This window comes from Heterodontus francisci, unplaced genomic scaffold (assembly GCF_036365525.1).
Source record: "Heterodontus francisci isolate sHetFra1 unplaced genomic scaffold, sHetFra1.hap1 HAP1_SCAFFOLD_249, whole genome shotgun sequence".
NCBI lineage: Eukaryota > Metazoa > Chordata > Chondrichthyes > Heterodontiformes > Heterodontidae > Heterodontus > Heterodontus francisci.
Genome location: NW_027140103.1, coordinates 160,288 through 188,286, shown reverse-complemented (window position 1 = coordinate 188,286; position 27,999 = coordinate 160,288).

Sequence of the window (27,999 nt, the reverse complement as noted above, 5' to 3'; positions counted from 1 at the left end):
CCCAGAGCAGGTTCAGCACAGCTTAGGAACAGAGTACAGTTCCTTCAACATTCTCTCTCTGTCTTCCTCTCTCTGTCTCTCCCTCCTGCTATCTCTGACACTAGGAGAGAGACAGAGGGAGAGAGGGTTAGATATGCAGAAAGAGGGAGTGCTGCGGAGAGGGACAAGGTTGGAGAGAGAGAGATTGCGGGGTCAATTGAAAGGGAGAATGTAAGAGAAATTAATTTGATGTAATCCTTCACTGCTGTGTGCACAAACATTTAAGAGATAGGTATGGAGACAGAAACATCGGGAGAGATCTCTGTCTCTCTCTCTCTCTGTCTCTCCATTTGTCTTTCCCTCTCTGTCTCTCCCACTCTCTCCATCTCTCTCTGTCTCTCTCTCTCTCCCTGCATCTGTCTTTCCCTCTCTGTCTCTCCCACATTCTCCATCTCTCTCTGTCTTTCCATCTGTCTTTCCCTCCCTGACACTCCCTCTCTCTCCTTCTATCTCTGTCTCTCTCTCTCTGTGCCTCCATCTGTGTTTCCCTCTCTGTCTCTCCCACTCTCTCCTTCTCTCTCTGTCTTTCTCTCTCTGTCTCTCCATCTGTCTCCGCCCCCAACCCCCGTCACACGCTCTCTCTCTTTCTGTCTCTGTGGCACTCTCTCTATCCCTCCATCTGTCTTTCCCTCCCTGTCTCTCCATCTCTCTCGTTCTCACTGTCTCTCTCTCTCTGTCTCTCCATCTGTCCTTCTCTCCCTGTCACACCGTCTCTCTCCTCTCTCTGTCTCTCTCTCTCTGTCCCTCCATCTGTATTTTCCTCCCTGTCACTCCCTCTCTCCCCTTCTGTCTCTGCCTCTCTGTCTGTCTCTCTCTCTCTCTGCCTCTCTCTCTGTCCCTCCATCTGTCTTTCCCTGTCAGTTTCTCCCTCTCTCTCCTTCCATCTCTGCATCTCTCTCTCTGTCCCTTCATCTGTCTTTCCATCTCTGTCTCTCACTCTCCCTCCTTCTCTCTCTGTCTCTCTCTCTCTGTCTTTCCATCTGTCGTTCCTTCTCTGTCTCTCGCTCTCTCTCCTTCCCTCTCTGTCTATCTCTCTCTCTCTGTCTCACCATCTATCTTGCCCACCCCCTGTCACTCCCTCTATCTCCTTCTATCTCTATCTCTGCCTCTCTCTCTGTCTCTCTCTCTGTCCCACCATCAGTCTTTCCCTGCCTTGTCTCTCCATCTCTCTCCTTCTCTCTTTCTCGCTGCCTCTCTCTCTGTCTGTCTCTCTGTCCCTCCATCTGTCTTTCCCTCTCTTTCACTCCCTCTCTCTCCTTCCATCTCTGTCTCTCTCTCTCTGTTCCTCCATCTGTCTTTCGCTATCTGTCACTGCCTCTCTCCTTCTCACTGTCTCTCCGTCTCTCTCCTTCTCTCTCTGTCTCTCTCTCTGTCCCTCCATCTGTCTTTCCCTCCCTGTCACTCCCTGTCTCTCCTTCTATCTCTGTCTCTCTCTCTGTCCCTCCATCTGTCTTTCCCTCCCTGTCACTCCCTCTCTCTCCTTCTATCTCTGTCTCTCTCTCTCTGTCCCTCCATCTGTCTTTCCCTCCCTAACACTACCTCTCTCTCCTTCTATCTCTGTTTCTCTCTGTCCCTCCATGTGTCGCTCCCCCCCCACCGTCACTCCATCTCTCTCCTTCTGTCTCTGTCTCTCTCTCTCTATCGCTCCATCTGTCTTTCCCTCCCTGTCACTCCATCTCTCTCCCTGTCTCACTCTCTCTGTCTCTCTCTCTGTCCCTCCATCTGTCTTTCCCTCCCTGTCACTCCATCTCTCTCTCTGTCTCTCTCTCTGTCCCTCCATCTGTCTTTCCCTCCCTATCACTACCTCTCTCTTCTACTATCTCTGTCCCTCCATCTGTCGCTCCCCCCCCCCCCCACCGTCACTCCATCTCTCTCCTTCTGTCTCTGTCTCTCTCTCTCTATCGCTCCATCTGTCTTTCCCTCCCTGTCACTCCATCTCTCTCCCTGTCTCACTCTCTCTGTCTCTCCATCTGTCTTTCCCATAGAACATAGAACATAGAACATTACAGCGCAGTACAGGCCCTTCGGCCCTCGATGTTGTGCCGACCTGTGAAACCATCTGACCTACACTATTCCATTTTCATCCATATGTCTATCCAATGACCACTTAAATGCCCTTAAAGTTGGCGAGTCTACTACTGTTGCAGGCAGGGCGTTCCACGCCCCTACTACTCTCTGAGTAAAGAAACTACCTCTGACATCTGTCCTATATCTTTCACCCCTCAACTTAAAGCTATGTCCCCTCGTGTTTGCCATCATCATCCAAGGAAAAAGACTCTCACTATCCACCCTGTCCAACCCTCTGATTATCTTATATGTCTCTATTAAGTCACCTCTTCTCCTCCTTCTCTCTAACGAAAACAACCTCAAGTCCCTCAGCCTTCCCTCGTAAGACCTTCCCTCCATACCAGGCAACATCCTAGTAAATCTCCTCTGCACCTTTTCCAAAGCTTTCACATCCTTCCTATAATGCGGTGACCAGAACTGCACGCAATACTCCAGGTGCGGCCGCACCAGAGTTTTGTACAGCTGCAGCATGACCTCGTGGCTCCGAAACTCGACCCCCCTACTCATAAAAGCTAACACACCATATGCCTTCTTAACAGCTCTATTAACCTGGGTGGCAACTTTCAGGGATTTATGTACCTGGACACCAAGATCTCTCTGTTCATCTACACTACCAAGAATCTTCCCATTAGCCCAGTACTCTGCAATCCTGTTACTCCTTCTATCTCTATCTCTGCCTCTCTCTCTGTCTCTCACTTTGTCCCTCCATCTGTCTTTCCCTTCCTGACACTCCCTCTCTCTCCTTCTAACTCTGTCTCTGCCACTCTCTCTGTCTGTCTCTCTTGTCCCTCCATCTGTCTTTCCCTCTCTGACTCTCCCTTTCTCTCCTTCTATCTCTGCCTCTCTCTCTGCCTCTCTCTCTCTGTCTCTCCATCTGTCATTCCCTTCCTGTCACTCCCTCTCTCTCCTTCCATCACTGCCTCTCTCTCTCTCTGTTTCTCCATCTGTCTTTCCCTCTCTTTCTCTCCCTCTCGTTCCTTCTATCTCCGTCTATCACTCTCTGTCTTTCCATCTATCTCTCTCTCCATGACACTCCCTCACTCTCCTTCTATCTCTGTCTCTCTTTCTGTTCCTCCATCTGTCCTTCCCTCTCTGTCACTCCCTTTCTCCTTCTCTCTCTCTTTCCCTCCATCTGTCTTCGCCTCCCTGTCTCGCCATCTCTCTCCTTCTTACTCTGTCTCTCCCTCTCCGTGTCTCCATCTGTTCTTCCCTCCCTGTCACACCGTCTCTCTCCTTCTCTCTCCGTCTCTCTCTCTCTGTCCCTTCTTCTGCCTTTCCTTCACTGACACTCCCTCACTCTCCTTCTATCTCTGTCTCTCTCTCTGTCCCTCCATCTGTCTTTCCCTCTCTGTCTCTCCCTCTCTCTCCTTCTATCTCTGTCTCTCTTTCAGTTCCTCCATCTGTCTTTCCCTCTCTGTCACTCCTTTTCTCCTTCTCTTTCTCTTTCCTTCCATCTGCCTTCCCCTCCCTGTCTCTCCATCTCTCTCCTTCTCACTCTGTCTCTCTCTCTCTGTCTCTAAATTTGTCCTTCCCTCCCTGTCACACCGTCTCTCTCCTTCTATCTCTGTCTCTCTCTCTCTCTGTCTGTCTCTGTCTGTCCCTCCATCTGTCTTTCCCTCCCTGACACTCCCTCTCTCTCCTTCTATCTCTGCCTCTCTCTCTGTCTGTCTCTCTCTGTCCCTCCATCTGTCTTTCCCTCCCTGACACTCCCTCTCTCTCCTTCTATCGCTGCCACTCTCCCTGTCTCTCTCTCTGCCTCTCTCTCTCTGTCCCTCCATCTGTCTTTCCCTCTCTGTCTCTCACTCTCTTTCCTACTCTCTCTGTCTCTCTCTCTCTGTCTCTCCATCTATCTTCCCCACCGCCTGTCACTCCCTCTCTCTCCTTCTATCTCGATCTCTGCCTCTCTCTCTGTCCCACCATCTGTCTTTCCCTGCCCTGTCACTCCCTCTCTCTCCTTCTATCTCTGTCTCTTTCTCTCTATCGCTCCATCTTTCCACCCTCCCTGTCACTCCATCTTTCTCCTTCTCTCTCTGTCTCTCACTTTGTCCCTCCATCTGTCTTTCCCTTCCTGACACTCCCTCTCTCTCCTTCTATCTCTGTCTCTGCCACTCTCTCTGTCTGTCTCTCTTGTCCCTCCATCTGTCTTTCCCTCTCTGACACTCCCTCTCTCTCCTTCTATCTCTGCCTCTCTCTCTGTCTCTCTCTCTCTGTCTCTCCATCTGTCTTTCCCTCCCTGACACTCCCTCTCTGTCCTTCTATCTCTCCTTCTCTCTCTGTCTCTCTCTCTCTGTCTCTCCATCTATCTTCCCCACCGCCTGTCACTCCCTCTCTCTCCTTCTATCTCTATCTCTGCCTCTCTCTCTGTCTCTCTCTCTGCCCCACCATCTGTCTTTCCCTCCCTGACACTCCCTCTCTGTCCTTCTATCTCTCCTTCTCTCTCTGTCTCTCTCTCTCTGTCTCTCCATCTATCTTCCCCACCGCCTGTCACTCCCTCTCTCTCCTTCTATCTCTATCCCTGCCTCTCTCTCTGTCTCTCTCTCTGCCCCACCATCTGTCTTTCCCTGCCCTGTCACTCCCTCTCTCTCCTTCTATCTCTGTCTCTTTCTCTCTATCGCTCCATCTTTCCTACCCTCCCTGTCACTCCATCTTTCTCCTTCTCTCTCTGTCTCTCACTTTGTCCCTCCATCTGTCTTTCCCTTCCTGACACTCCCTCTCTCTCCTTCTATCTCTGTCTCTGCCACTCTCTCTGTCTGTCTCTCTTGTCCCTCCATCTGTCTTTCCCTCTCTGACACTCCCTCTCTCTCCTTCTATCTCTGCCTCTCTCTCTGTCTCTCTCTCTCTGTCCCTCCATCTGTCTTTCCCTCCCTGACACTCCCTCGCTGTCCTTCTATCTCTGCCTCTCTCTCTCTCTGTCTCTCCATCTGTCTTTCCCTCCCTGACACTCCCTCTCTGTCCTTCTATCTCTCCTTCTCTCTCTGTCTCTCTCTCTCTGTCTCTCCATCTATCTTCCCCACCGCCTGTCACTCCCTCTCTCTCCTTCTATCTCTATCTCTGCCTCTCTCTCTGTCTCTCTCTCTGCCCCACCATCTGTCTTTCCCTCCCTGACACTCCCTCTCTGTCCTTCTATCTCTCCTTCTATCTCTGTCTCTTTCTCTCTATCGCTCCATCTTTCCTACCCTCCCTGTCACTCCATCTTTCTCCTTCTCTCTCTGTCTCTCACTTTGTCCCTCCATCTGTCGTTCCCTTCCTGACACTCCCTCTCTCTCCTTCTATCTTTGTCTGTCTCTCACTCTGTCTCTCCATCTGACTTTCCCTCTCTGTCTCTCCCTCTCTTTCCTTCTCTCTCTGTCTCGCCATCTGTCTTTCCCTCTCTGTCAATCCCTCTCTCACCTTCTCTCTCTGTCTCTCCCTCTCTTTCCTTCTCTCTCTGTCTCTGTCTCTCTCTCTGTCCCGCCATCTGTCCATCAGGCTCCTCGATGTCACACTCGGTCAAACGCTGCCTTGATGTTAAGGTCAGTCTCTCTTCCCAGTAGCAGACAGGAGTGAATCGTTCCCTTTGACCCGTTGTACACTGAACAAGCTGTGTTTCTTCACAGCCTGATACAGGACTGTACACGGCCGATTAATGTAGCCCATCAAACACTCCCAGAACAGGTTCAGCACAGCTTAGGAACAGAGTACAGTTCCTTCAACATTCTCTCTCTGTCTCTCCCTCCTGCTATCTCTGACACTAGGAGAGAGACAGAGGGAGAGAGGGTTAGTTATGAAGGCAGAGAGAGGGCTGTAGAGAGGGACAAAGTTGGAGAGAGAGAGATTGTTGAGGTGGATGAAAAGGATAATGTAAGATATATTAATTTGATGTAATCCTTCACTGCTGTGTACACAAACATATAAGAGATAGATATGGAGAGAAAAAAAAACATCGGGAGAGGGAGGAATGCAGATGAAGTTGGGGCCCAGGCGGACACTTTTGATGATCCAGAAGGAATAGCCTCCATTTAAAATATTCAGCCAGCTATTCCACTGTGGGAACCATCACACCCTCATGATATTGTTTGTGGAAATTTCATGCTGACTTATTGGTCAATTTTTAAACCTGTGATTGATAGATTCTTGATAACCAAATGTATTAAGAGATAAGGGGCAAAGGTGGGATATATGGTGTTCGTTAAATCACAGATCAGCCAAGATCTCACTGAATGCTGGAACAGGGTCGAGGGGTTAAATTGCCTCCTCATCATCCGATGTCTGATGTTTCATATCCTTCTTTCAATCTCAGACACCCTGTCTGTCTGTGTCTCCCTCTATTTCTCTCATTCTCTCTCTCTCTCTGTCTGTTTCGGACAGTGTAGAGTGAGATTCACTCTGTATCCACCCCATGATGTTCCTGTCCTGGGAGTGTTGGATGGGACAGTGTAGAAGGAGCATTACTCTGTATCTAATCCATGCTGTACCTGTCTGGGGAATGTTGATGGGAGAGTGCAAACAGAGAGGTCTGGGACCAGGGTCCTCATGGGGAGGACTTAATGGTGCCTCCTAATTGACCAGTTAGCAATATTGGTGCTCCAGGGATGAAAGGGACATTGGCTGAGTGGATACGACATTGGCTGAGAGAGTGGACAATGGTTGTTTCAGACTGGAGGGAGGTATACAGTGGAGGTTTATATTAGGACCACTGATCTTTTTGATATATACTAATGACTTGGACTTGTGTTTACAGGGCATAACTTCAATGTTTGCCAATGTTTGTGACATCTGCAATGTAATAAAAGGGAAAGGACTAGTAGCAGACTTCAGGAGGAGAGAGGCGGTCTGGTGAAATGGAACACACAAGAACAAATGAATTAGGAGCAGGAGTAGGCCATTCGGCCCCTCGAGCCTGCTCTGCCATTCAATGGCTGATCTGATTGTGAACTCAACTCCACTTTCCTGTCTGTGTCCCATAACCCTTGACTCCCTAATTGATCAAAAATCTATTGAACTCAGCCTTGAATATATTCAATGATCCAGCCTCTACTGGTCTCTGGGGAAGAGAATTCCACAGACTGACCTCCCTCTGAGAGAAACACATTTCTCCTCAGCTCAGTTTTAAATGGAACGACCCTAATTTTTAAACTGTGTCCCCTCGTTCTAGTCTCCCCAACAAGGGGAAACATCCTCTCAGCATCCACCCTGTCCAGTCCCCTCGGGACCTGAGATGTTTCACTCAGATCACCTCTCATTCTTCTAAACTCCAGTGGGTATAGACCCAACCTGTTCAACCTTTCCTCATAAGATAATCCCTTCATCCCAGGAATCAGCCCAGTGAACCTTCTCTGAACTACTTCGAATGCAATTATAGAATTTCTTCAGTAAGGAGGCCAAAAGTGTCCACAATCCTGCAGACGTCGTCTAACTTATGCCCTGTACAGCTGTAACAACACTTCCCTACTTTGATATTCTATTCACCTTGCAATAAACAACAATATTCCATTTGCCTTCCTAATCACTCGCTGTAGCTACACGGTAACATTTTGTGATTCATGTACCAGGACACCCAGATCCCTCTGTACCGTACAGTTCTGCAGTCTCTCTCCATTTCAATAATATACTGATTTTTATTCTTCCTGCTAAAGTGGACAAGCTCACATTTTCCCACATTGTACTCCATCTGACAATGTTTTGCTCACTCACTTAACCTATGGAAATCTCTTTCTAGACACTTTATGTCCTCTTGACAGCTTACTATCCAACCTATCATTGGACAGACACAGGGCAGGTTAACTTCAATGCTGAGAAATGTGAAGTGATGCATTTTGGAAGGAAGACTGAGTGATATAAACTAAATGGTACAATGTTAGAATGGGTGACAGGACAGAGAGATCTGGGATTTCATCAATGTTCCCTGTTCTACCCAAAAGCTCAATTTGGGGCTTGGAATCTGTGAGTTGAATTTAGCTTCATCCTGAAAAGTGTTAGCAAACGTGTTGGGAAATGTGTCAAAAGCTGTTTCCATTCAGACATTCCTGCATTGTGGAAGTGTGAGCTGTCTTTGCAGAGACAGGAAATAGAGTTGTTTGAATGGACCTGCAGGTTTTAGTTGATGCAATAAGGTGAGAATTTGAATTGTGTCCCTTCCAGATACACAGAATTGAAGGTATTTACAGAACACCACATGAAGTAGTTTACCAATGTCTGACAAACTTCAAAGACTTCAAACACATGGAAGAAGAGGCGAAGGGAACAATATACAAAACCTCAGTCAGTCAGACAACAGCAGGAGGAAAATGAATCTCATTTTATGGGTTTTAATTTGAAGGCCTGAGCTGATGACTGAAAAAGCAGGAGTTCAAATCCCACACAGGGCTGTTGTGAATTTGAATTTTTTTTTAAACATTAATGTGGAGTTAAAAAGCCTCGAGGTTGGAATGATTCACTCCTGTCTTCTAGTGCAAAGCCCGTGTGTGTCTCAGTTTTGCTGTATTTATTAATGATTTAAGATGATGAAGATAGATGAAGTAGGGCGGCACAGTGGCGCAGTGGTTAGCACCGCAGCCTCACAGCTCCAGGGACCCGGGTTCGATTCCAGGTACTGCCTGTGTGGAGTTTGCAAGTTCTCCCTGTGTCTGCGTGGGTTTTCTCCGGGTGCTCCGGTTTCCTCCCACAAGCCAAAAGACTTGCAGGTTGATAGGTAAATTGGCCATTATAAATTGTCACTAGTGTAGGTAGGTGGTAGGGAAATATAGGGACAGGTGGGGATGTTTGGTAGGAATATGGGATTAGCGTAGGATTAGTATAAATGGGTGGTTGATGTTCGGCACAGACTCGGTGGGCCGAAGGGCCTGTTTCAGTGCTGTATCTCTAATCTAATAATGTAACATACCCAAGTTTACCAATCACACAAAAATAGGCAGCATTGTAAGCAGTGTAGCTGGAAGCATCAAATTACAAAGAGATATTAATATCTTAAATAAATGGGCAAAACTGTGGTAGATAGATTTACATGTCAGTAAAAAAGACTAGAACAGAGTACTTTATAAATGGTGAAAAATGAGAAACACTGGAGGTCCAAAGAGACTTTGGGGGGGTCCGTGTCCATTTGAGTGCAGTGTAGATTTACCAGAATGATAACTGGACTCCAAGGGTTAAATTACGAGGTGATATTACACAAACTAGGGATTTATTGCCTGGAATTTAGGAGGATCAAGGTGATTTGTTCGAAGATGTTGAGATATTTAGGGGAACTGATGGGGTAGTTTGGGAGAAACTATTTCAGCAGCTTGGGAACATAGGAACAGGAGTAGGCCATTCAGCCCATCGAGCCTGCTCTGCCATTCAATACGATCATGGCTGATCATCCACTTCAATGCCTTTTTCCCAGACTGAGCTTCCACAGCCCACTGGAGTAGAGAATTCCAAAGATTCACAACCCTCTGAGCAAAGACATTTCTCCCCATCTCTGACCTAAGTGGCTTCCCCCTTATTTTGAAATTGTGTCCCCTGGTTCTAGACTCCCGAACCAAAGGAGACATCTTACCTGCATCTACCCTGTCTATCCCTTTTAGTATTTAGTATGTTTCAATAAGATCACCTCTCATTCTTCTAAACTCCAATGAGTATCGGCCCAACCTGTTCAACCATTCCTCATAAGACAACCCCTTCATCCCAGGAATCAGCCGAGTGAACCTTCTCTGAACTGGTTCCAATGCATCCAGGCCTGACCATTTATCCACTTTGAAAGTTGCCAAACACCTTAATATTTCCCTCTCACTCTGTTTATCCCATCCAATATTTCACACTCCTCCTCTTTAACTACAATATCTGCATTGTTCCCCCTCTTTTATAAAGATGGAGACAAAGTATTCATTAAGAACCATGCCCACATCTCCCACCTCCACACACACATTCCCTTTTTGGTCCCTAATACTCTATCCTTATTTATCCTCTTGCTCTTCATGTATTTATAAAACATCTATGTGATTTCTTTGATTTAATGGTAATATTATTTTCCGGCTATTACTTTGCTCTCCTAATTTGCTTTTTCATTTCACCCTTGAACTTTCTACACTCCTCTCAGCTTTCTGTGGTATTGAGCTCTCGGTATCCGACATAAGCTTCCCTCTTGTGCCTTATCGTACCCGGTTTGATCCTTGACATCCAAGGGGATCTAGATTTGGGAGTCCCACCCTGTTTGTCTTTGTGTGAACATATTTGTTCTCAACCCTCAGTAACTCTCACTGCTCTGTCACTGATTGACCTTCAAGTAGCTGTTTCCAGTCCACTTTGCTAAAATCCCCCATCTCTGGATCCACCATCCCCTCTGCTCCCTACAATGGACTCTCACATCCTTCTGAAAGTGTGGTCACCAGAATTGGATGCAGTATTCTGGTCGAGGCCTAACCAGAGGTTTATAAACATTCAGCATAACTTTCATGCTTTTGTATTCAAAATCTCTATTTATGAAGCCTAAGATCCCATATGCTTTGCTGCCTACTTTCTCAATATGTCCTGCCACCTTCAAAGATGTATGTACATGTATCCCCAGGTCTCTCTGTCCCTGCACACTCCCTAGAACTGGGCCATTAAGTCTATATTCCCTCTCCCTATCCCTTCTGCCCATCTCACATTTCCCTGTATTAAATTCCTTCTGCCACTTGTCTGCCCATCCCACTCACCTATCTATGTCCTGTTGTAGTCGATTGGTGTCACCTTCACTGTTTGCATCTCCTCCAAGTTCGTTAACGGCAAATATTAAAATTTTACAAGAAGCACTGACTTTTGGGGAACACTGCTGTCTACCATCTTCCAGTCTGAAAATCAACCATTTACCACAACTCCCTGTTTTCTGTCCTTTCACCAATTTTTGATCCAAGCTGACACTGGCCGTCCTATCCCATGAGCCTCAGTTTTGTTGACCAGAATTTTATGTGCCACTTTGTCAAACGCTTTCTTCAAATCCATATAAAATCCATTGCATTCCCTTCATCAACCTTCTCTGTTACTTCATCAAATTCTTGCTGGCTTTCCCTAATGAACTCAAACCTCTCCAAGTGCCTGTTGATTTTTTTCTCTTTCAATGATTTCTCCAATTGTCCTTTTGAAAGCTACTATTGAATCTGTCTCCACCACTATCAGACGTTGCATTTCAAATCTGAAGCACTTGTGTGGAAAAAAAATCCTTTTCCTCATGTCTCCAATGTTTGTTTTTGCCGATCACCTTCAATCTGTGCTCTCTGGTTATCAATCCTTCAGCCATTGGAAACACGTTCTCTTTATTTCCTCCATCTAAAGCTTTCATGATTTTATACACCTCGATCAAATCTCCTTTTAATCTTCTCTGCTCCAAGGAGAACAAGCCCAGTTTCTCCAGTCTATCAGTGTAACTGTAATAATCTCATCCAGGAACCGTTCCAGTAAATCTCTTCTGTACATTCACCAAAGCCTCAATGTCTTTCCTAAAGTGTGGTCCCAGAATTGGACACAATACTGCAGCTGAGGACAAACTATTATTTTATAAATGTTTAGCATCACTTCCTGACTTTTACACTCTATACCTGTTTATAAAGCTCAGGATCCCATCGGCTTTATTAACCCATCAACAAAGGGGGAAATTCTACCAGAACAATTGATCAGTTCCCTTGGACATGAATCCGTGAGTCGTTCCGAGGCTGGTGGGAGGGTTTAGAGAGAACCCCAAACTGGTCATTTTTTGAAGCAGAAAACCATCAATGCATTGGCAGGGATATTAATAAAGCCCTTCAGAAGACAGGAGGAGGCCATTCGTCCCCTCGAGACTGTCCTGCCCATTCATTCAGGTCATGGCTGATTTGCTCCTTATCCACATGGAGCTGTCTCGGCTCCGTAAACATTAATACCCTTTCCGAACAAATCTCTACCGGCAATCAGGAATTAATGTCACTGCCTGTTAATACTGGGGAATTCCTTCCCGAAACCTCTCCGTCTCTCTATCTCTCATTCCTGCTTAAAGACGTTCCTTAAAACTAACCTCTTTGACCAAGCTTTTGGTCATCAGCCTTAATCTCTCATCATGTGGGTTTGGTGTCAGATTTTGTTTTATAATGCACCCTGTGTGACACCTTTGGGGCTTCTTATTCCTCAACTTCTCCTTCACTCCGTCTCTCTCTCCCTCTCTCTCCCTCCCTCCCCCCTTCTCTCCCTCTCGCTCTCTCTTCATCCTCCCACCCCCCTCTTTCTTTTTCTCCCCCTCACCCTCTCTTTCCCCCTCTCTCTCTCTCTCTCTTTCTCCCCCCCTGCTCTTCTCTCCCTGTTTCTGCCCATCACCCCCCGTCTCTCTCTCTATCTCTTTGAAAAATTCAGCAATGGGATAATGCTTTGAATGCCAAGGGGAGGTGGTTGGATTCTCTCATGTTGCAGATGGTCATTGCCTGGCACTTGTGTGACATGAATGTTACTTGCCACTGCTCGGCCCAAGCCTGAATGTTGTCTGGGTCTTGGTGCATGTGGCTCTGGATTGCTTCATTATCTGAGGCAAAATACTGTGGATGCTGGAAATCTGGAAAGCATCGAGCTGAATCACTAACTCTGTTTCTCTCAGGAGCAGACAGTAGTGGATCCTTCCCTTTGACCCGTTGTATACTGAACATGCTCTGCTTCTTCACAGCCTGATACAGGACTGTACACGGCCGATTAATGTAGCCCATCAAACACTCCGAGAACAGGTTCAGCACAGCTAAGGAACAGAGTACAGTTCCTTCAACATTCTCTCTCTGTCTCTCCCTCCTGCTATCTCTGACACTAGGAGAGAGACAGAGGGAGAGAGGGTTAGATATGAAGGCAGAGAGAGGGCTGTAGAGAGGGACAACGTTGGAGAGAGAGAGATTGTTGGTGTGGATGAAAAGGATAATGTAAGATATTTTAATTTGATATAATCCTTCACTGCTGTCTGCACAAACATATAAGAGATAGATATGGAGAGAAAAAACATCGGGCAGGGAGAAACGTAGATGAAGTTGGGGCCCAGGTGGACACTTTTGATGATCCAGGATGAATAGTCTCCATTTTAAACATCCAACAAGCTATTCCACTGTTGGAACCATCACACCCTCATGATATTGGTTGTGGAAATTTCATGCTGACTTATTGGTTAATTTTTAAATCTGTGATTGATAGATTCTTGTTAACCAAAGGTATTAAGAGATAAGGGGCAAATGCAGGATATATGGTGTAAGTTACATCACAGATCAGCCCTGATCTCATTGGATGCCGGAACAGAGTTGTGGGGTTGAATTGCATCTTCCTCTTCCAATATCCCCTGTGAAGTATCCTTCTTTCTCTTTTAGTCACCCTGTCAGTCTATGTTTCTGGGAGATTTCTTGTATCTTCCTCAGTGAAGACAGACACAAAGTCATCATTTATCTTCACTGCCATTTCTCTATTCCCCATTATAAATTCTCCTGACTCTGCCTGTAATGGACCCACATTTGTCTCAGCCAAACCATTCCTTTTTATGTCCCTATTGAAACTTTTACAGTCCGTTTTGATGTTTTTATGTCTGGGGGATTCTGGGACTAGTGAGCATAGTCTGAGAATTAGAGGCAGTCCTTTCAGGAGTGAAGTTCGGAAACACGTCTACAGACTAAAGGTGGTGTTAGTTTGGAACTGTCTTCTGTAAATAACCATTGATGCAAAATCAATTGTTCATTTTTAAATCTAAGATTGGCCATCCCGAATGTCTTTTGGAAATTGAAATATTCTTCTGTCACTCTCTGTCCCTTGGGCAGTCCGTTTGTGTGTGTGTCTGTGCATGTCGGTCTCTGTGTGTGTGTGTGTGTCTGTGGAAGTCGGTCTGTGTGTGTGTGTCTATGTGTGTGTGTGTGTGGTTCTGTGTGTGTGTTTCTCTGTGTGTTTCTCTGTGTGTGGGTGTGTGTGTGTGTGTGTGTGTGTGGTTCTGTGTGTGTGTTTCTCTGTGTGTGGGTGTGTGTGTGTCTGTCTGTGTCTATGCCTGTTTCTCTCTCCTCAGAACCTCAGTAAAACTCCACATACATCAATTTGCTATTTTAATTTGGCTGCTTTTGGTGATACCACAACTGCAGAGGGTGCACTTCCTTCTGCAGGCTGGTAGGAAACCCATATCCCGCTCTTTAACGGCATATTCTGTCTGCTTTGTATACTAAATTGATGAATCCCTAATAATTGATCAAATCAGACATTGATTACTGTTTGAAAGTCTCCAGGTTTACTTTCCTCCCAGGGCTGATTAAAAGTTCGAGTTTCCCTCAGTGTTTTGGAAATATCAAACCCTGATCCCACACCCAGTAAAGTATTTTACATGATGGGACGCTGCAAATGTTGTTATACTCAGTGCGCACGGTCCCTTCATGTTGTAATAAGATATTATAATCTGTATTCAGATAACTCTCATGACACAGGGGTAAAATTTCACTGGGTCAACATTCTGACCAAACACTAAAACATTACAGAAAGCGAGGCTCACAAATTCAACACAAGTTTCCTTTTCTGTGTCTCGCTGGTCTGTTCTGATTTTCTGTTGGGTGACATCAGCCTAGATTTTGTGTTCAGACCTGAACCCACAAACGTATAACTCAGAGGCAGGATTATTACCCACTGAGCTACAGCTGGCTCCAATGTTCCCAGAAAATTTAGTTGTTGTGCACGGCAAGTTTTTTTTGACCCATGTGCAGTCCCTTTAAATTTTTAAGAATCTTCGAAGACGTGTGTTATTTATCAGGGAACAGGACCTGCGTGGTACCTTCCAGGCTGCTGCACACAGCTTTGCAGGAACACTGACCGACACTCTCCATCCCAATCTCTTCCTCTCTGGTAATCTCTCCCCATTGCTATCCTTCCCTCTCCCTGTTCTTCCCTCTCTATATCTATCCCTGTCTTTCTCACTGTTACTCTCTCCATCTGGATGGAGGAGGAGAAAGAGAGGCATATATAGAGGCAGCTTTACTCGGTATCTAACCCCACACTGTACCTGTCCTGCGAGTGTTTTATAGAACAGAGAGGACAGAGATTTGCTCTGTAGATAACTCCATTCTGTACTTGGCTTGGCAGCATTTGAAGGGACAGTTTAGACGGAGCTTTACTCTGTATCCCTGGAATTTTGAAGTGTAAGGGGTGTTAAGTTTAGTTTAGTTTATTGATACAGCACTGAAACAGGCCCTTCGGCCCACCGAGTCTGTGCCGACCATCAACCACCCATTAATACTAATCCTACACTAATTCCATATTCCTACCACATCCCCACCTGTCCCCATATTTCCCTACCACCCACCTATACCAGGGGCAATTGCTAATGGCCAATTTACCGATCAACCTGCAAGTCTTTGGCATGTGGGAGGAAACCGGAGCACCTGGTGGAAACCCACGTAGACACAGGGAGAACTTGCAAACTCCACACAGGCAGTACCCAGAATTGAACCCGGGTCGCTGGAGCTGTGAGGCTGCGATGCTAACCACTGCGCCACTGTGCTGGGTGAATTGATCAAAGTTTACAAGACAATACTGGAAACTGATGGGGTAGATAGAGAGAAACTCTTCTCAATGGTTGGAGGAGTCTCGGACGAGGGGCACAGTCGAAAAATCGAACATTAGTCGAAGACCCTTTCAAGGGTGAAATTTATTAACACTTCTACACACAAAGGATGGTGGAATTTTGGAATTGTCTTCCACAAATGACCCCTCCCTATCTCTGCAATCTCCTCCAGCTCCACAATCCACCAATATCTGCCATCCTCTAATTCTGGCCTCTTGAACATCCCCAATTTGAATCGTTCCACCATTGGTGGCCGGGTCTTCAAGCTGCCAAGGCCCTAACTCTGGAATTCCTTTCCTAAACCTCTCCGTCTCACTAACTCTCTTTCCTCTTTGAGGATTCTCCCTCAAACCAACCTCTGACCAAGTTTTTGGTCATCTGGTCTAATATCTCCTGAAGTGACTCAGTGTCAAATTTTTATTTTCTTGATTCATTTGTTGGATGTGTGCGTTAGTGGCCAGGACAGCATTTATTGCCCATTCATAATTGCCCTTGAGAAGGTGGTGTTGAGCCTCCTTCTTGAACCGCTGCAGTCCATGTGGGGTAGGTACACCCACAGTGCTGTTAGGAAGGGAGATCCAGGATTTTGACCCAGTCACAGTGAAGGAGCAGCGATATAGTTCCAAGTCAGGATGGTGTGTGACTTAAGGGAAACTTGCAGGTGGTGGTGTTCCCATATGTGTTTCCTGTTTGTTTGCTCTCTCTCCCCCTCATTATTTCTAGACCTCCTTGTCCTCCTGTCCCTCTCTGTCATGGGAACCTAAGAACAGAAGGGAGTGGGTGCAGGAACAGAGAGACCTGGGGATGTCTATGCACAAATTGAAGGTGGCAGAGCTAGTTGAGAAAGTGGTTAAAAGGCATATGGGATCCTAGGCTTTGTAAATAGAGGCTGAGAGTATAAAAGCAAGGAGGTTATGATGAAGCTTTATAAAACACTGCTTCATCCTCAACTAGTATTGTGTCCAATTCTGGACACCGTACTTTCGGAAGGATGTGGGGGCTTTAGAGAGGATGCAGAAAAGATTCACGAGCAAGGTTCCAGGGATGAGGGACTTCAGTTACGTGGATAGATTGGAGAAACTGGTGTTGTTCTCCATAGAGAAGAGAAACTTGAGATTAGATTTGACAGAGGTGTTCAAAATCATGAGGGGTCCTGACAGAGTAGATGTAGGAGTAGGAATGCAGTACATAGGACATTCCAGACCCATTTCTGTTCAGTGTTTACTTAAACAAGTGAATTGACCATTTAATATTTTTAACTTACTTAACCCTTGTGTTCCCACAAAGATCAAGCTAGTAAATTCAACAGTGGTCACTTTGACTTCATCCCATCGTGTCTTATGCACATTCTCACAGGATAGCAGGTATAACTGTAGTCATAAAATTCAGCTGAAAATTGATCAGTTACATTGTTATTTCAGTCCATATTTACAGTACACACGGTACCTTACTGTTGTAATAAAGTCATATAGTGTCTATTCATCCCACTGGGGCAAAATGTCACTGGCTCAACATTCTCACCAAATACTAAAGCATTCCACAATGCAAGACTCACAAATTCAACACAAGTTTCCTTTTCTGAGTCTCGCTGGTCTGTTCTGATTCTCTGAGGGATTACTGATGCTTATCCTCCACATGAGCAGTCGTCCTAATCCCGTGTACCTGTCCTGCTCCCAAACCCGGCATCCGCTTACATTAAGGCAAGTGATACAGGAGCGTCTCAGTGACTGAGGCAGGTGAGTCTTGAGGCTGAGCCGGGCACAGTGAGTGACCCGGGTTAATCCGACACTCCAGGGAATGTTTTAACGGAGCTTTACTCTCCATCTAAGCCATGCTGCACCTTCTCTGAGAGTGTTCGATGGGGCAGTGTAGACGAGGAGAGTTATTCCTTACCCATTTAAACATGGAGAAGTGAATATCCAAGAGATTGTTTTAAATGTGATGAGGGTTTCTACCTCTGCCACCCTTTCAGGCAGTGAGTTCCAGACACCCACCAGCCACTGGGTGAAGAAACTATTGATGTGTTTCGTTCTGTTAAGTTTGATGTCAATGTTTCCCCAGGATGTTGACGCTGGGGGATTCAGTGATGGGATAATGCTTTGAATGCCAAGGGGAGGTGGTTGGATTCTCTCTTGTTGCAGATGGTCATTGCCTGGCACTTGTGTGACGTGAATGTTCCTTGCCACTGGTCGGCCCAAACCTGAATGTTGTCTGGGTCTTGGTGCATGTGGCTCTGGATTGCTTCATTATCTGAGGCAAAATACTGTGGATGCTGGAAATCTGGAAAGCATCGAGCTGAATCACTAACTCTGTTTTTCTCTCCACAGATGCTGCCTGACCTGCTCAGTATTTAAAGCACTTTCTGCTGGGATCTCAGCTGAAGATGGTTGGGCTGAGGACACTACCCTGATAAACTCCTGCAATGAAGGCCTGGGACTGAGATGATTGACCTCCAACAACCACAACCATCTTCCTTTGTGCTCGGTATGATTCCAACCAGTGGAGAGATTTCCCCCGATTCCCACTGACTTCAGTTTTACTCGGGCTCCTCGATGTCACACTCGGTCAAACGCTGCCTTAATGTTAAGGTCAGTCTCACTTCCCAGTAGCAGACAGGAGTGAATCGTTCCCTTTGACCCGTTGTATACTGAAAATGCTCTGTTTCTTCACAGCCTGATACAGGACTGTACACGGCCGATTAATGTAGCCCATCAAACACTCCCAGAGCAGCTTCAGCACAGCTTAGGAACAGAGTACAGTTCCTTCAACATTCTCTCTCTGTCTCTCCCTCCTGCTATCTCTGACACGAGGAGAGAGACTGAGGGAGAGAGGGTTAGTTATGAAGGCAGAGAGAGGGCTGTAGAGAGGGACAAAGTTGGAGAGAGAGAGGTTGTTGAGGTGGATGAAAAGGATAATGTAAGATATATTAATTTGATGTGATCCTTCACTGCTGTGTACACAAACATATAAGAGATAGATATGGAGAGAAAAAAAACATCGGGAGAGTGGGAAATGCAGACAATGTTGGGGCCCAGGCGTATACGTTTGATGATCCAGAAGGAATAGCCTCCATTTTAAACATCCAGCAAGCTATTCCACTGTGGGAGCCATCACACCCAAACAGGCATAGACACAGACACAAACACACAGAAATACCCACACAATGATATTGGTTGTGCAAATTTCATGCTGGCTTATTGGTTAATTTTTAAATCTGTGATTGATAGATTCTTGTTAACCAAAGGTATTAAGAGATAAGGGGCAAAGGCAGGATATATGGTGTAAGTTACATCACAGATCAGCCAAGATCACATTGGATGCCGGAACAGGATTGTGGGGTTAAATTGCATCCTCCTCTTCCAGTATCCCCTGTTAAATATCCTTCTTTCTCTTTTAGTCACCCTGTCAGTCTATGTCTCTCTGTTTCTCTCTTTCTGTCTCTATCGGACAATGTAGAGTGAGATTCACTCTGTATCCACCCCATGATGTTCCTGCCCTGGGAGTGTGTGATGGGACAGTGTAGAGGGAAATTTACTCTGTGTCAAACCCAACATTGTGCTTGGCTTGGGAATGTTTAATGGGACAGTGTAGCTGGAGATTTACTCTGTATCCCTGGAATTTTGAAGGCTCAGGTGTGATTTGATGATGGTTTTCAAGATAATAAGGGAAACTGATGGGGTGGACAGAGAGTAACAATTCCCACTGGCTGCAGAGTCTAGAACATGGGGGCATAGTCTAAAAATATAAACCTAGTCTAAAAACCTTTCAGGAGTGAAATGAAGAAACACTTCAACACACCAGGTGTGGTATCAGTTTGAAACTCTCTTCCACAAACAGCAATTGATGCTGAGACACTTGTTAATTTTTAAATCTGAGTTTGATAGATTTTTGTTAACCAAAGGTATTAAGGGGCAAAGATAGGTACATGGAGTTAGATCACACATCAGCCATGAGCTCATTGAATGACAGAACAGGGTTGAGGGGCCAAATGGCCTCCTCCTCTTCCTCTGTCCGACGACAAATATCCTGCGATCACGCTCTGTGTCTTGGTCTCTGTCTCCCTCTTTGTCTCTCTTTCTGTCTGTCTGTCTGTCTCTCTCTCTCTCCTCTCATCTGTGGAAATCCACACACATCAGTCAGCCATTTTAGGTTCATTTTCAGTGGCCATTTTATGTTCCCACAACACTGGGACATTTATCGCTGTCTATCCCAAACCATCTCTCTTTGTAGTCTATTTGTGTTCTCCTCACAGCTTATTGTCCCACCTAACCTAGTATCTCTCTCCTTTGCTCCGTCTCACTCACGCACTCTCCCCCCTCTCTCCCCCCCCCATTTCTCTCTCCCCCCATTTCTCTCTACCACCCCCCCCACACACCCCCGCAATCTCTCTTTAAGTGTCCTGTTATCACATCTTTCATTATAGATTCGACCATTTTCCCTATGACTGATGTTAGACGAACAGGTCTTTAGTTCCCTATTTTCTCCCTCCTTCCTTTTGTAAATAGTGGGGTTACATTTGCTACCTTCTAATCTGACTCTCTCACTCTGCCTCTCTCACACTGCCTCTGTCCCTCGCTATCTGTCTTTCCCCCCTCTCTCTCTCTCTATCTCTCCCTCTCTCTCTCTCTACCTCTGTCCACGTCTCAATTTGTGCCTCCCTCACACCAGCGCTCCCTCTCTCTCTGTCTCTCTCTATCTTTCTGTCTGCCTCTCTCTCTCTCTGCCTCTCTCTCTCTCTGCCTCTCTCTCTCTCTCTCTGTCACTCCCTCTCTCTCTTTCGCTGCCTCTGTCCACGTCTGAGTTTGTGTCGACTCCACACCATCTCTCCCTCCCTCTCTCCCTCCCTCTCTCTTTCTCCCTCTCTCCCTCCCTCTCTCTCTCTCTCCCTCCCTCTCTCCCTCCCTCTCTCCCTCCCTCTCTCCCTCCCTCTCTCCCTCCCTCTCTCTCTGTGTCTCTATCTCAGAGTTACAGCTCAGATGATTAACCTCTTTATCCATGTGTTATGAACACGGGACTTTGTCTCTCTCCCATTTTCCAGGATGTTGCCAGGACTGGAGAATTGTTGCTATGAGGACAGGCAGGGGTTGTTGTCCTTGGAACAGAGAAGGCTGAGGGGAGATCTGATTGAAATGTACAAAATGTTGAGGGTCCTGGATAGAGTGGAGGTGAAGGGCAGAGAACCATAGCAGAAAGGTCAGTGACGAGGGGGCACAGATTTAAAGTGATTGGCAGAAAAATTAGAGGGGAGTTGAGGAAAATCTTTTTCACCCAGAGGGTCGCGATGGTCTGGAACTCACTGCCTGAAAGGGTAGTTGAGGCAGAGACCCTCAACTCATTCAGAAGGAGTCTGGATAGACACCTCAAGTGCGGTAAGCTGCAGGGCTCCAACCAAATGCTGGAAGGTGGGATTAGAATCGGTTGATCGTTTTTCGGCTGGCACAGAGAGGATGTGCCAAGTGGCCTCTTTCTGTGCCTTAAAATTTCTATGTTGCCCTCGCCAACTCTATTTTTCCCTCTGTTACCCTCTGAATCCCAGTCTCTCCCTCTCTGTTACCCTCTGAATCCCAGTCTCTCCCTCTCTGTTACCCTCTGAATCCCAGTCTTTCCTGCTCTGTTACCCTCTGAATCTCAGTCTCTCCCTCTCTGTTACCCTGTGAATCCCAGACTCTCCCTCTCTGTTACCCTCTGAATCCCAGTCTCTCCCTCTCTGTTACCCTCTGAATCCCAGACTCTCCCTCTCTGTTACCCTGTGAATCCCAGTCTTTTCCTCTCTGTTATCCTCTGAATCTTAGTCTCTCCCCCTCTGTTACCCTCTGTATCCCAGCCTCTCCCTCTCTGTTACACTCTGAATCCCAGTCTCTCCCTTTCTGTTACCCTCTGAATCCCATTCTTTCCTGCTCTGTTACCCTCTGAATCTCAGTCTCTCCCTCTCTGTTACCCTGTGAATCCCAGTCTTTCCCTCTCTGTTACCCTCTGAATCACAGTCTCTCCCTTTCTGTTAACATCTGAATCCCAGTCTTGCCCTCTCTGTTGCACTCTGAATCCCAGTCTTTCTCTCTCTGTTACCCTCTGAATCCCAGTCTCTCCCTTTCTGTTAACATCTGAATCCCAGTCTCGCCCTCTCTGTTACCCTCTGAATCCCAGTCTCTCCCTCTCTGTTACCCTCTGAATCCCATTCTTTCCTGCTCTGTTTCCCTCTGAATCCGAGTCTCTCTATCTCTGTTACCCTGTGAATCCCAGTCTCGCCCTCTCTGTTACACTCTGAATCCCAGTCTCTCCCTCTCTGTTACTCTCTGAATCCCAGTCTCTCCCTCTCTGTTACCCTCTGAATCCCAGTCTTTCCTGCTCTGTTACCCTCTGAATCCCAGTCTCTCCCTCTCTGTTACCCTCTGAGTCCCAGTCTCTCCCTCTCCGTTACCCTCTGAATTCCAGTCTCTCCCTCTCTGTTACCTGACCAGAGCTTTAAAAATGTTCAGCACACCCTCTCTGCTTTTGTACTCACTGTATACAGTGTAAATTGTTGTACAGTGGTATTCCCCAGGGGTTTTGATTAGGACCACTGATCGTTTTGATATATGAATGAATTAGACTTGGGTTTACAGGCATAACTTCAACATTGTGTCATTTAGTTTAGTTTAGTTTCGAGATACAGCACTGAAACAGGCCCTTCGGCCCACCAAGTCTGTGCCGAGCATCAACCATCCATTTATACTAATCCTACACTAATTCCACATGACTACCACATCCCCACATTTCCCGACCACCTACCTATACTTGGGGCAATTTATAAAGGCCAATTAACCTGTCAACCAGCAAGTCTTTGGGATGTGGGAGGAAACCGGAGCACCCGGAGGAAACCCACACTGACACAGGGAGAACTTGCAAACTCCGCACAGGCAGTACCCAGAATTGAACCCGGGTCGCTGGAGGTCTGAGGCTGCGGTGCTAACCACTGCACCACTGTGCCACCCAATGTAATTTGCAATGTAATAAACAGGGAAGGGAATAGGAGTAGACTTGAGGAGGATAGAGGCAGTCTGGTGAAATGGTCAGACACATAGCAGGTTAACTTCAATGCTGAGAAATGTAAAATGATGCATTTAGGAAGGAAGGCTGAGGAGAAGCGATATAAACAATATGGTTCAATGTTAAAATGGGTGCAGGGACAGAGAGATCTGGGATTTCATTTGTGTCACTTTTTACATCTAAAAGATTCAATTTGTCGCTTGGAATCTCTGAGTTGAATTTAGCTTTATCCTGAAAAGTGTTAGCAAACGTGTTGGGAAATGTGTCAAAAGCTGTTTCCATTCAGACATTCCTGCATTGTGGAAGTGTGAGCTATCTTTGCAGAGACAGGAAATAGAGTTGTTTGAATGGACCTGCAGGTTTTAGTTGATGCAATAAGGTGAGAATTTGAATTGTGTCCCTTCCAGATACACAGAATTGAAGGTATTTACAGAACACCACATGAAGTAGTTTACCAATGTCTGACAAACTTCAAAGACTTCAAACACATGGAAGAAGAGGAGAAGGGAACAATATACAAAACCTCAGTCACTCAGACAACAGCAGTAGGAAAATGAATCTTTTTATGGGTTTTAATTTGAAGGCCTGAGCTGATGATTGAAAAAGCCGGAGTTCAAATCCCACACTGGGCTGTTGTGAATTTGAATTTTGTTTTTTCTTTAAAAAAACATAAATCTGGAATTAAAAAGCCTCTGGGATGGAATGATTCACTCCTGTCTACTAGTGCAAAGCCCGTGTGTGTCTCAGTTTTGCTGTATTTATTAACGATTTAAGATGATGTGGCAGAATGCAACATACCCAAGTTTACCAATGACACAAAAATAGGCAGCATTGTAAGCAGTGTTGCTGGAAGAATCAAATTACAAAGAGATATTAATATCTTAAATAAATGGGCAAAACTGTGGGAGATAGATTTCAATGTCAGCAAAAAAAGACCAGAACAGAGTACTTTATAAATGGTGTAAAGCTAGAAACACTGGAGGTTCAAAGAGACTTTGGGGGGTCCATGTCCATTTGAGTGCAGTGGAGATTTACCAAAATGATAACTGGACTCCAAGGGTTAAATTACAAGGTGATATTACACAAACTAGGGATATATTGCCTGGAATTTAGGAGGATCAAGTTGATTTGATCAAATATGTTGAGATATTAAGGGGAACTGATGGGGTAGTTTGGGAGAAACTATTTCAGCAGCTTGGGAACATAGGAACAGGAGTAGGCCGTTCAGCCCATCGAGCCTGCTCCGTCATTCAATACGATCATGGCTGATCATCCACTTCAATGCCTTTTTCCCAGCCTGAGTTTCCACAGCCCACTGGAGTAGAGAATTCCAAAGATTCACAACCCTCTGAGCAAAGACATTTCTCCCCATCTCTGACCCAAGTGGCTTCCCCCTTATTTTGAAATTGTGTCCCCTGGTTCTAGACTCCCGAACCAAAGGAGACATCTTACCTACATCTACCCTGTCTATCCCTTTAAGTATTTCGTATGTTTCAATAAGATCACCTCTCATTCTTCTAAACTCCAATGAGTATCGGCCCAACCTGTTCAACCATTCCTCATAAGACAACCCCTTCATCCCAGGAATCAGCCGAGTGAACCTTCTCTGAACTGGTTCCAATGCATCCAGGCCTGACCATTTATCCACTTTGAAAGTTGCCAAACACCTTAATATTTCCCTCTCACTCTGTTTATCCCATCCAATATTTCACACTCCTCCTCTTTAACTACAATATCTGCATTGTTCCCCCTCTTTTATAAAGATGGAGACAAAGTATTCATTAAGAACCGTGCCCACATCTCCCACCTCCACACACACATTCCCTTTTTGGTCCCTAATACTCTATCCTTAATTATCCTCTTGCTCTTCATTTATTTATAAAACATCTTTGTGATTTCTTTGATTTAATGGTAATATTATTTTCCGGCCATTTCTTTGCTCTCCTAATTTGATTTTTAATTTCACCCTTGTACTTTCTCCACTCATCTCGGCCTCTGTGGTATTGAGCTCTCGGTATCCGACATAAGCTTCCCTCTTGTGCCTTATCGTACCCGGTTTGAACCTTGACATCCAAGGGGCTCTAGATTTCGGAGTACCACCCTGTTTGTCTTTGTGTGAACATATTTGTCATATACCCACAAAACAGGACTGGGCAGATAATGGGGATTGTTACTGAGGTTGTGTTTGGGGATTTTTACTGACATCAGTGTGGATTTTAAAGTGTGTCTCCCCTTCCCTCACATCTAAAGTCTCTCAGTGTTGTTGTTGTGTGTTGACAGCTTTTCCAGTGTCCAGTCCCTTTCAACTTTTAATAAAATCTGTGGAACACAAAGAAATGTAAAGTTTCTCCCACAAGCTGTTTTGTCCTCCCTCTTTCACTGTCTTTCTCTGTCACTGCCCTATCTCTCTCTCTGTCTCTCTCAGGACTGGGCAGACACTGGGGATTGTTACTGAGGTTCTGTTGGTCATTTTTACTGACATCAGTGTGGATTGTAAAATCTGTGTGTGTGTGTGTGTGTGTGTGTGTGTCTGTGTGTCTGTGTGTGTGTGTGTGTCAGTGTGTGTGTGTCTCTGTCTGTCCCTTTATGTATGTGTCTGGGTGTGTGTGTGTGAGAGAGAGAGAATATCAGGGTCACCTCGCTACATCTCTATCTCTCCTTCTCTCTCTGTTTCTCCTTCTCTCTCCCTCTCTCAATCCGCCTCTCTCATAGAAACATGGAAAATAGGAGCAGGAGCAGGCCATTCGGCCCTTTGGGCCTGCTCCGTCATTCAATAAAGATCATGACCGATGGTCTAATTCAGTACCCTGTTCCCACTTTCTCCCCATACCCCTTGATCCCTTTGACATTTAGAAATATATCTCTCTCCTCCATGAATATATTTAATGACTTGGCCTCCACTGCCTTCTGCGGTAGAGAATTCCACAGGTTCACCACCCTCTACCCCATCCATCTCTCCCCCTCTATCTCCCTCTCCCCCCTCTATCTCCGTCTCCCCCCTCTATCTCCGTCTCCACCCTCTATCTCCGTCTCCACCCTCTATCTCCGTCTCCACCCTCTATCTCCCTCTCCCCCTCTATCTCCCTCTCCCCTCTATCTCCCAATCCCCCTCTATCTCCCAATCCCGCTCTCTCTCCCTCAACCCCCTCTATCTCCCTCAACCCCCTCTATCTCCCTCAACCCCCTCTATCTCCCTCTCCCCCTCCATCTCCCTCTCCCCCTCTATCCCCCTCTCCCCCTCTATCTCCCTCTTCCCCTCTATCTCCCTCACCCCCCTCTATCTCCCTCACCCCCCTCTATCTCCCAATCCCCTCTATCTCCCTCTCCCACTCTATTTCACACATCCCCTCGATCTCACACTTCCCCTCTATCTCACTCTCCCCCTCTATCTCACTCTCTCCCTCTATCCCGCTCTCTCCCTCTATCTCCCTCTCCCCCTCTATCTCCCTCTCCCCCTCTATCTCCCTCTCCCCCTCTATCTCCCTCTGCCCCTCTACCTCCCTCTCCCTCCCTCTCCCCCTCTATCTCACACACCCCCTCTATCACACACACCCCCTCTATCACACACACCCCCTCTATCTCACACACCCCCTCTATCTCACACACCCCCTCTATCTCACTCTCTCCCTCTCCCGCTCTCTCTCCCACTCCCCCCCTCTCTCCCTCTCCCCCCTCTCTCTCCCTCTCCCCCCTCTCTCTCCCTCTCCACCCTCCATCTCCCTCTGCCCCTCTATCCTCCTCTGCCCCTCTATCTGCCTCTGCCCCTCTCTCTCCCTCTCCCCCTCCATCTCCCTCTGCCCCTCTATCTCCCTCTCCCCCTCTATCTCACTCTCCCCCTCTATCTCACTCTCCCCCTCTATCTGTCTGTCTCCCCCTCTATCTGTCTGTCCCTCTATCTGTCTCTCCCCCTCTATCTCCCTCTCCCACTCCTCATGACACTCCCTCTCTCTCCTTCTATCTCTGTCTCTGCCATTCTCTCTGTCTCTCCCCCTCTCTCCTTCTATCTGTGTGTGTCTCTCTCTCTGTCTCTCCATCTGTCTTTCCCTTTCTGTCTCTCCCTCTCTCTCCTTCTCTCTCTGTCTCTGCCTCTCTCTCTGTCTCTCCCTCTCTCTCCTTCTCTCTCTGTCCCTCCATCTATCTTTCCCTTTTTGTCTCTCCCTCTCTCTCCTTCTCTCTCTGTCTCTGCCTCTCTCTCTGTCTCTCCCTCTCTCTCCTTCTATCTGTGTGTCTCTCTCTCTCTGTCTCTCCATCTGTCTTTCCCTTTCTGTCTCTCCCGCTCTCTCCTTCTCTCCCTGTCTCTGCCTCTCTCTCTGTCTCTCCCTCTCTCTCCTTCTCTCTCTGTCCCTCCATCTGTCTTTCCCTCTCGGTCACTCCCTCTCTCTCCTTCTATCTCTGTCTCGATCTCTGTTCCTCCACCTGTCTTTCCCTCTCTGCCAATCCCTCTCTCCTTCTCTCTGTCTCTCCCTCTCTCTCCTCTCTCTCTCGTTCCCTCCATCTGTATCCGCCCCCCTACCACCTGTCACTCCTTCTCTCTCCTTCTATCTATGTCTCTCGTTCTCTATCCCTCCATCTATCCTTCCCTCTCTGTCACTCCATCTCTCTCCTTCTCTCCCTTTCTCTCTCTCTCTGTCTTTCCATCTGTCTTTCCCTCTCTCTGTCTGTCCTTCTATCGCTCACTCTCTCTGTCCCTCCATCTGTCCTTCACTCCCTGTCACTCCATCTCTGTCCGATCTCTGTCTTTCTCTCTGTCTTTCCATCTGTGTTTCCCTCCCTATAACTCCCTCTCACTCGTTCCATCTCTGCCTCTCTCCCTGTCCCTCCATCTGTCTTCCCACACCCCACCCATCACTCCATCTCTCTCCTTCTATCTCTGTCTCTCTCTCTCTATCCCTCCATCTGTCCTTCCCTCCCTGTCACTCCATTTCTCTCTCTGTCACTCTCTCTCTCTGTCCCTCCATCTGTCTTTCCCTCCCTGACACTCCCTCTCTCTCCTTCTCTCTCTGTCTCTCTCTCTGTCCCTCCATCTGTCTTTCCCTCTCTGTCTCTCCCGCTCACTCCTTCCATCTCTGTCTCTCTCTCTCTCTCTGTCTCTCCATCTGTCTTTACCTCTCTGTCTCTCCCTCTCTCTCCATCTATCTCTGTCTCTCTCTCTGTCTTTCCAGATGTCTTTCACTTCCTGTCACTCCCTCTCTCTCCTTCCATCTCTGCCTCTCTCTCTCTCTGTCTCTCCAACTGCCTTTCCCTCTCTGTCTCACCCACACTCTCCTTCTCTCTCTCTCTCTACCTCTCTCTCTACCTCTCTCTCTGCCTCTCTCTCTGCCTCTCTCTCTCTGTCTCACTCTCTCTGT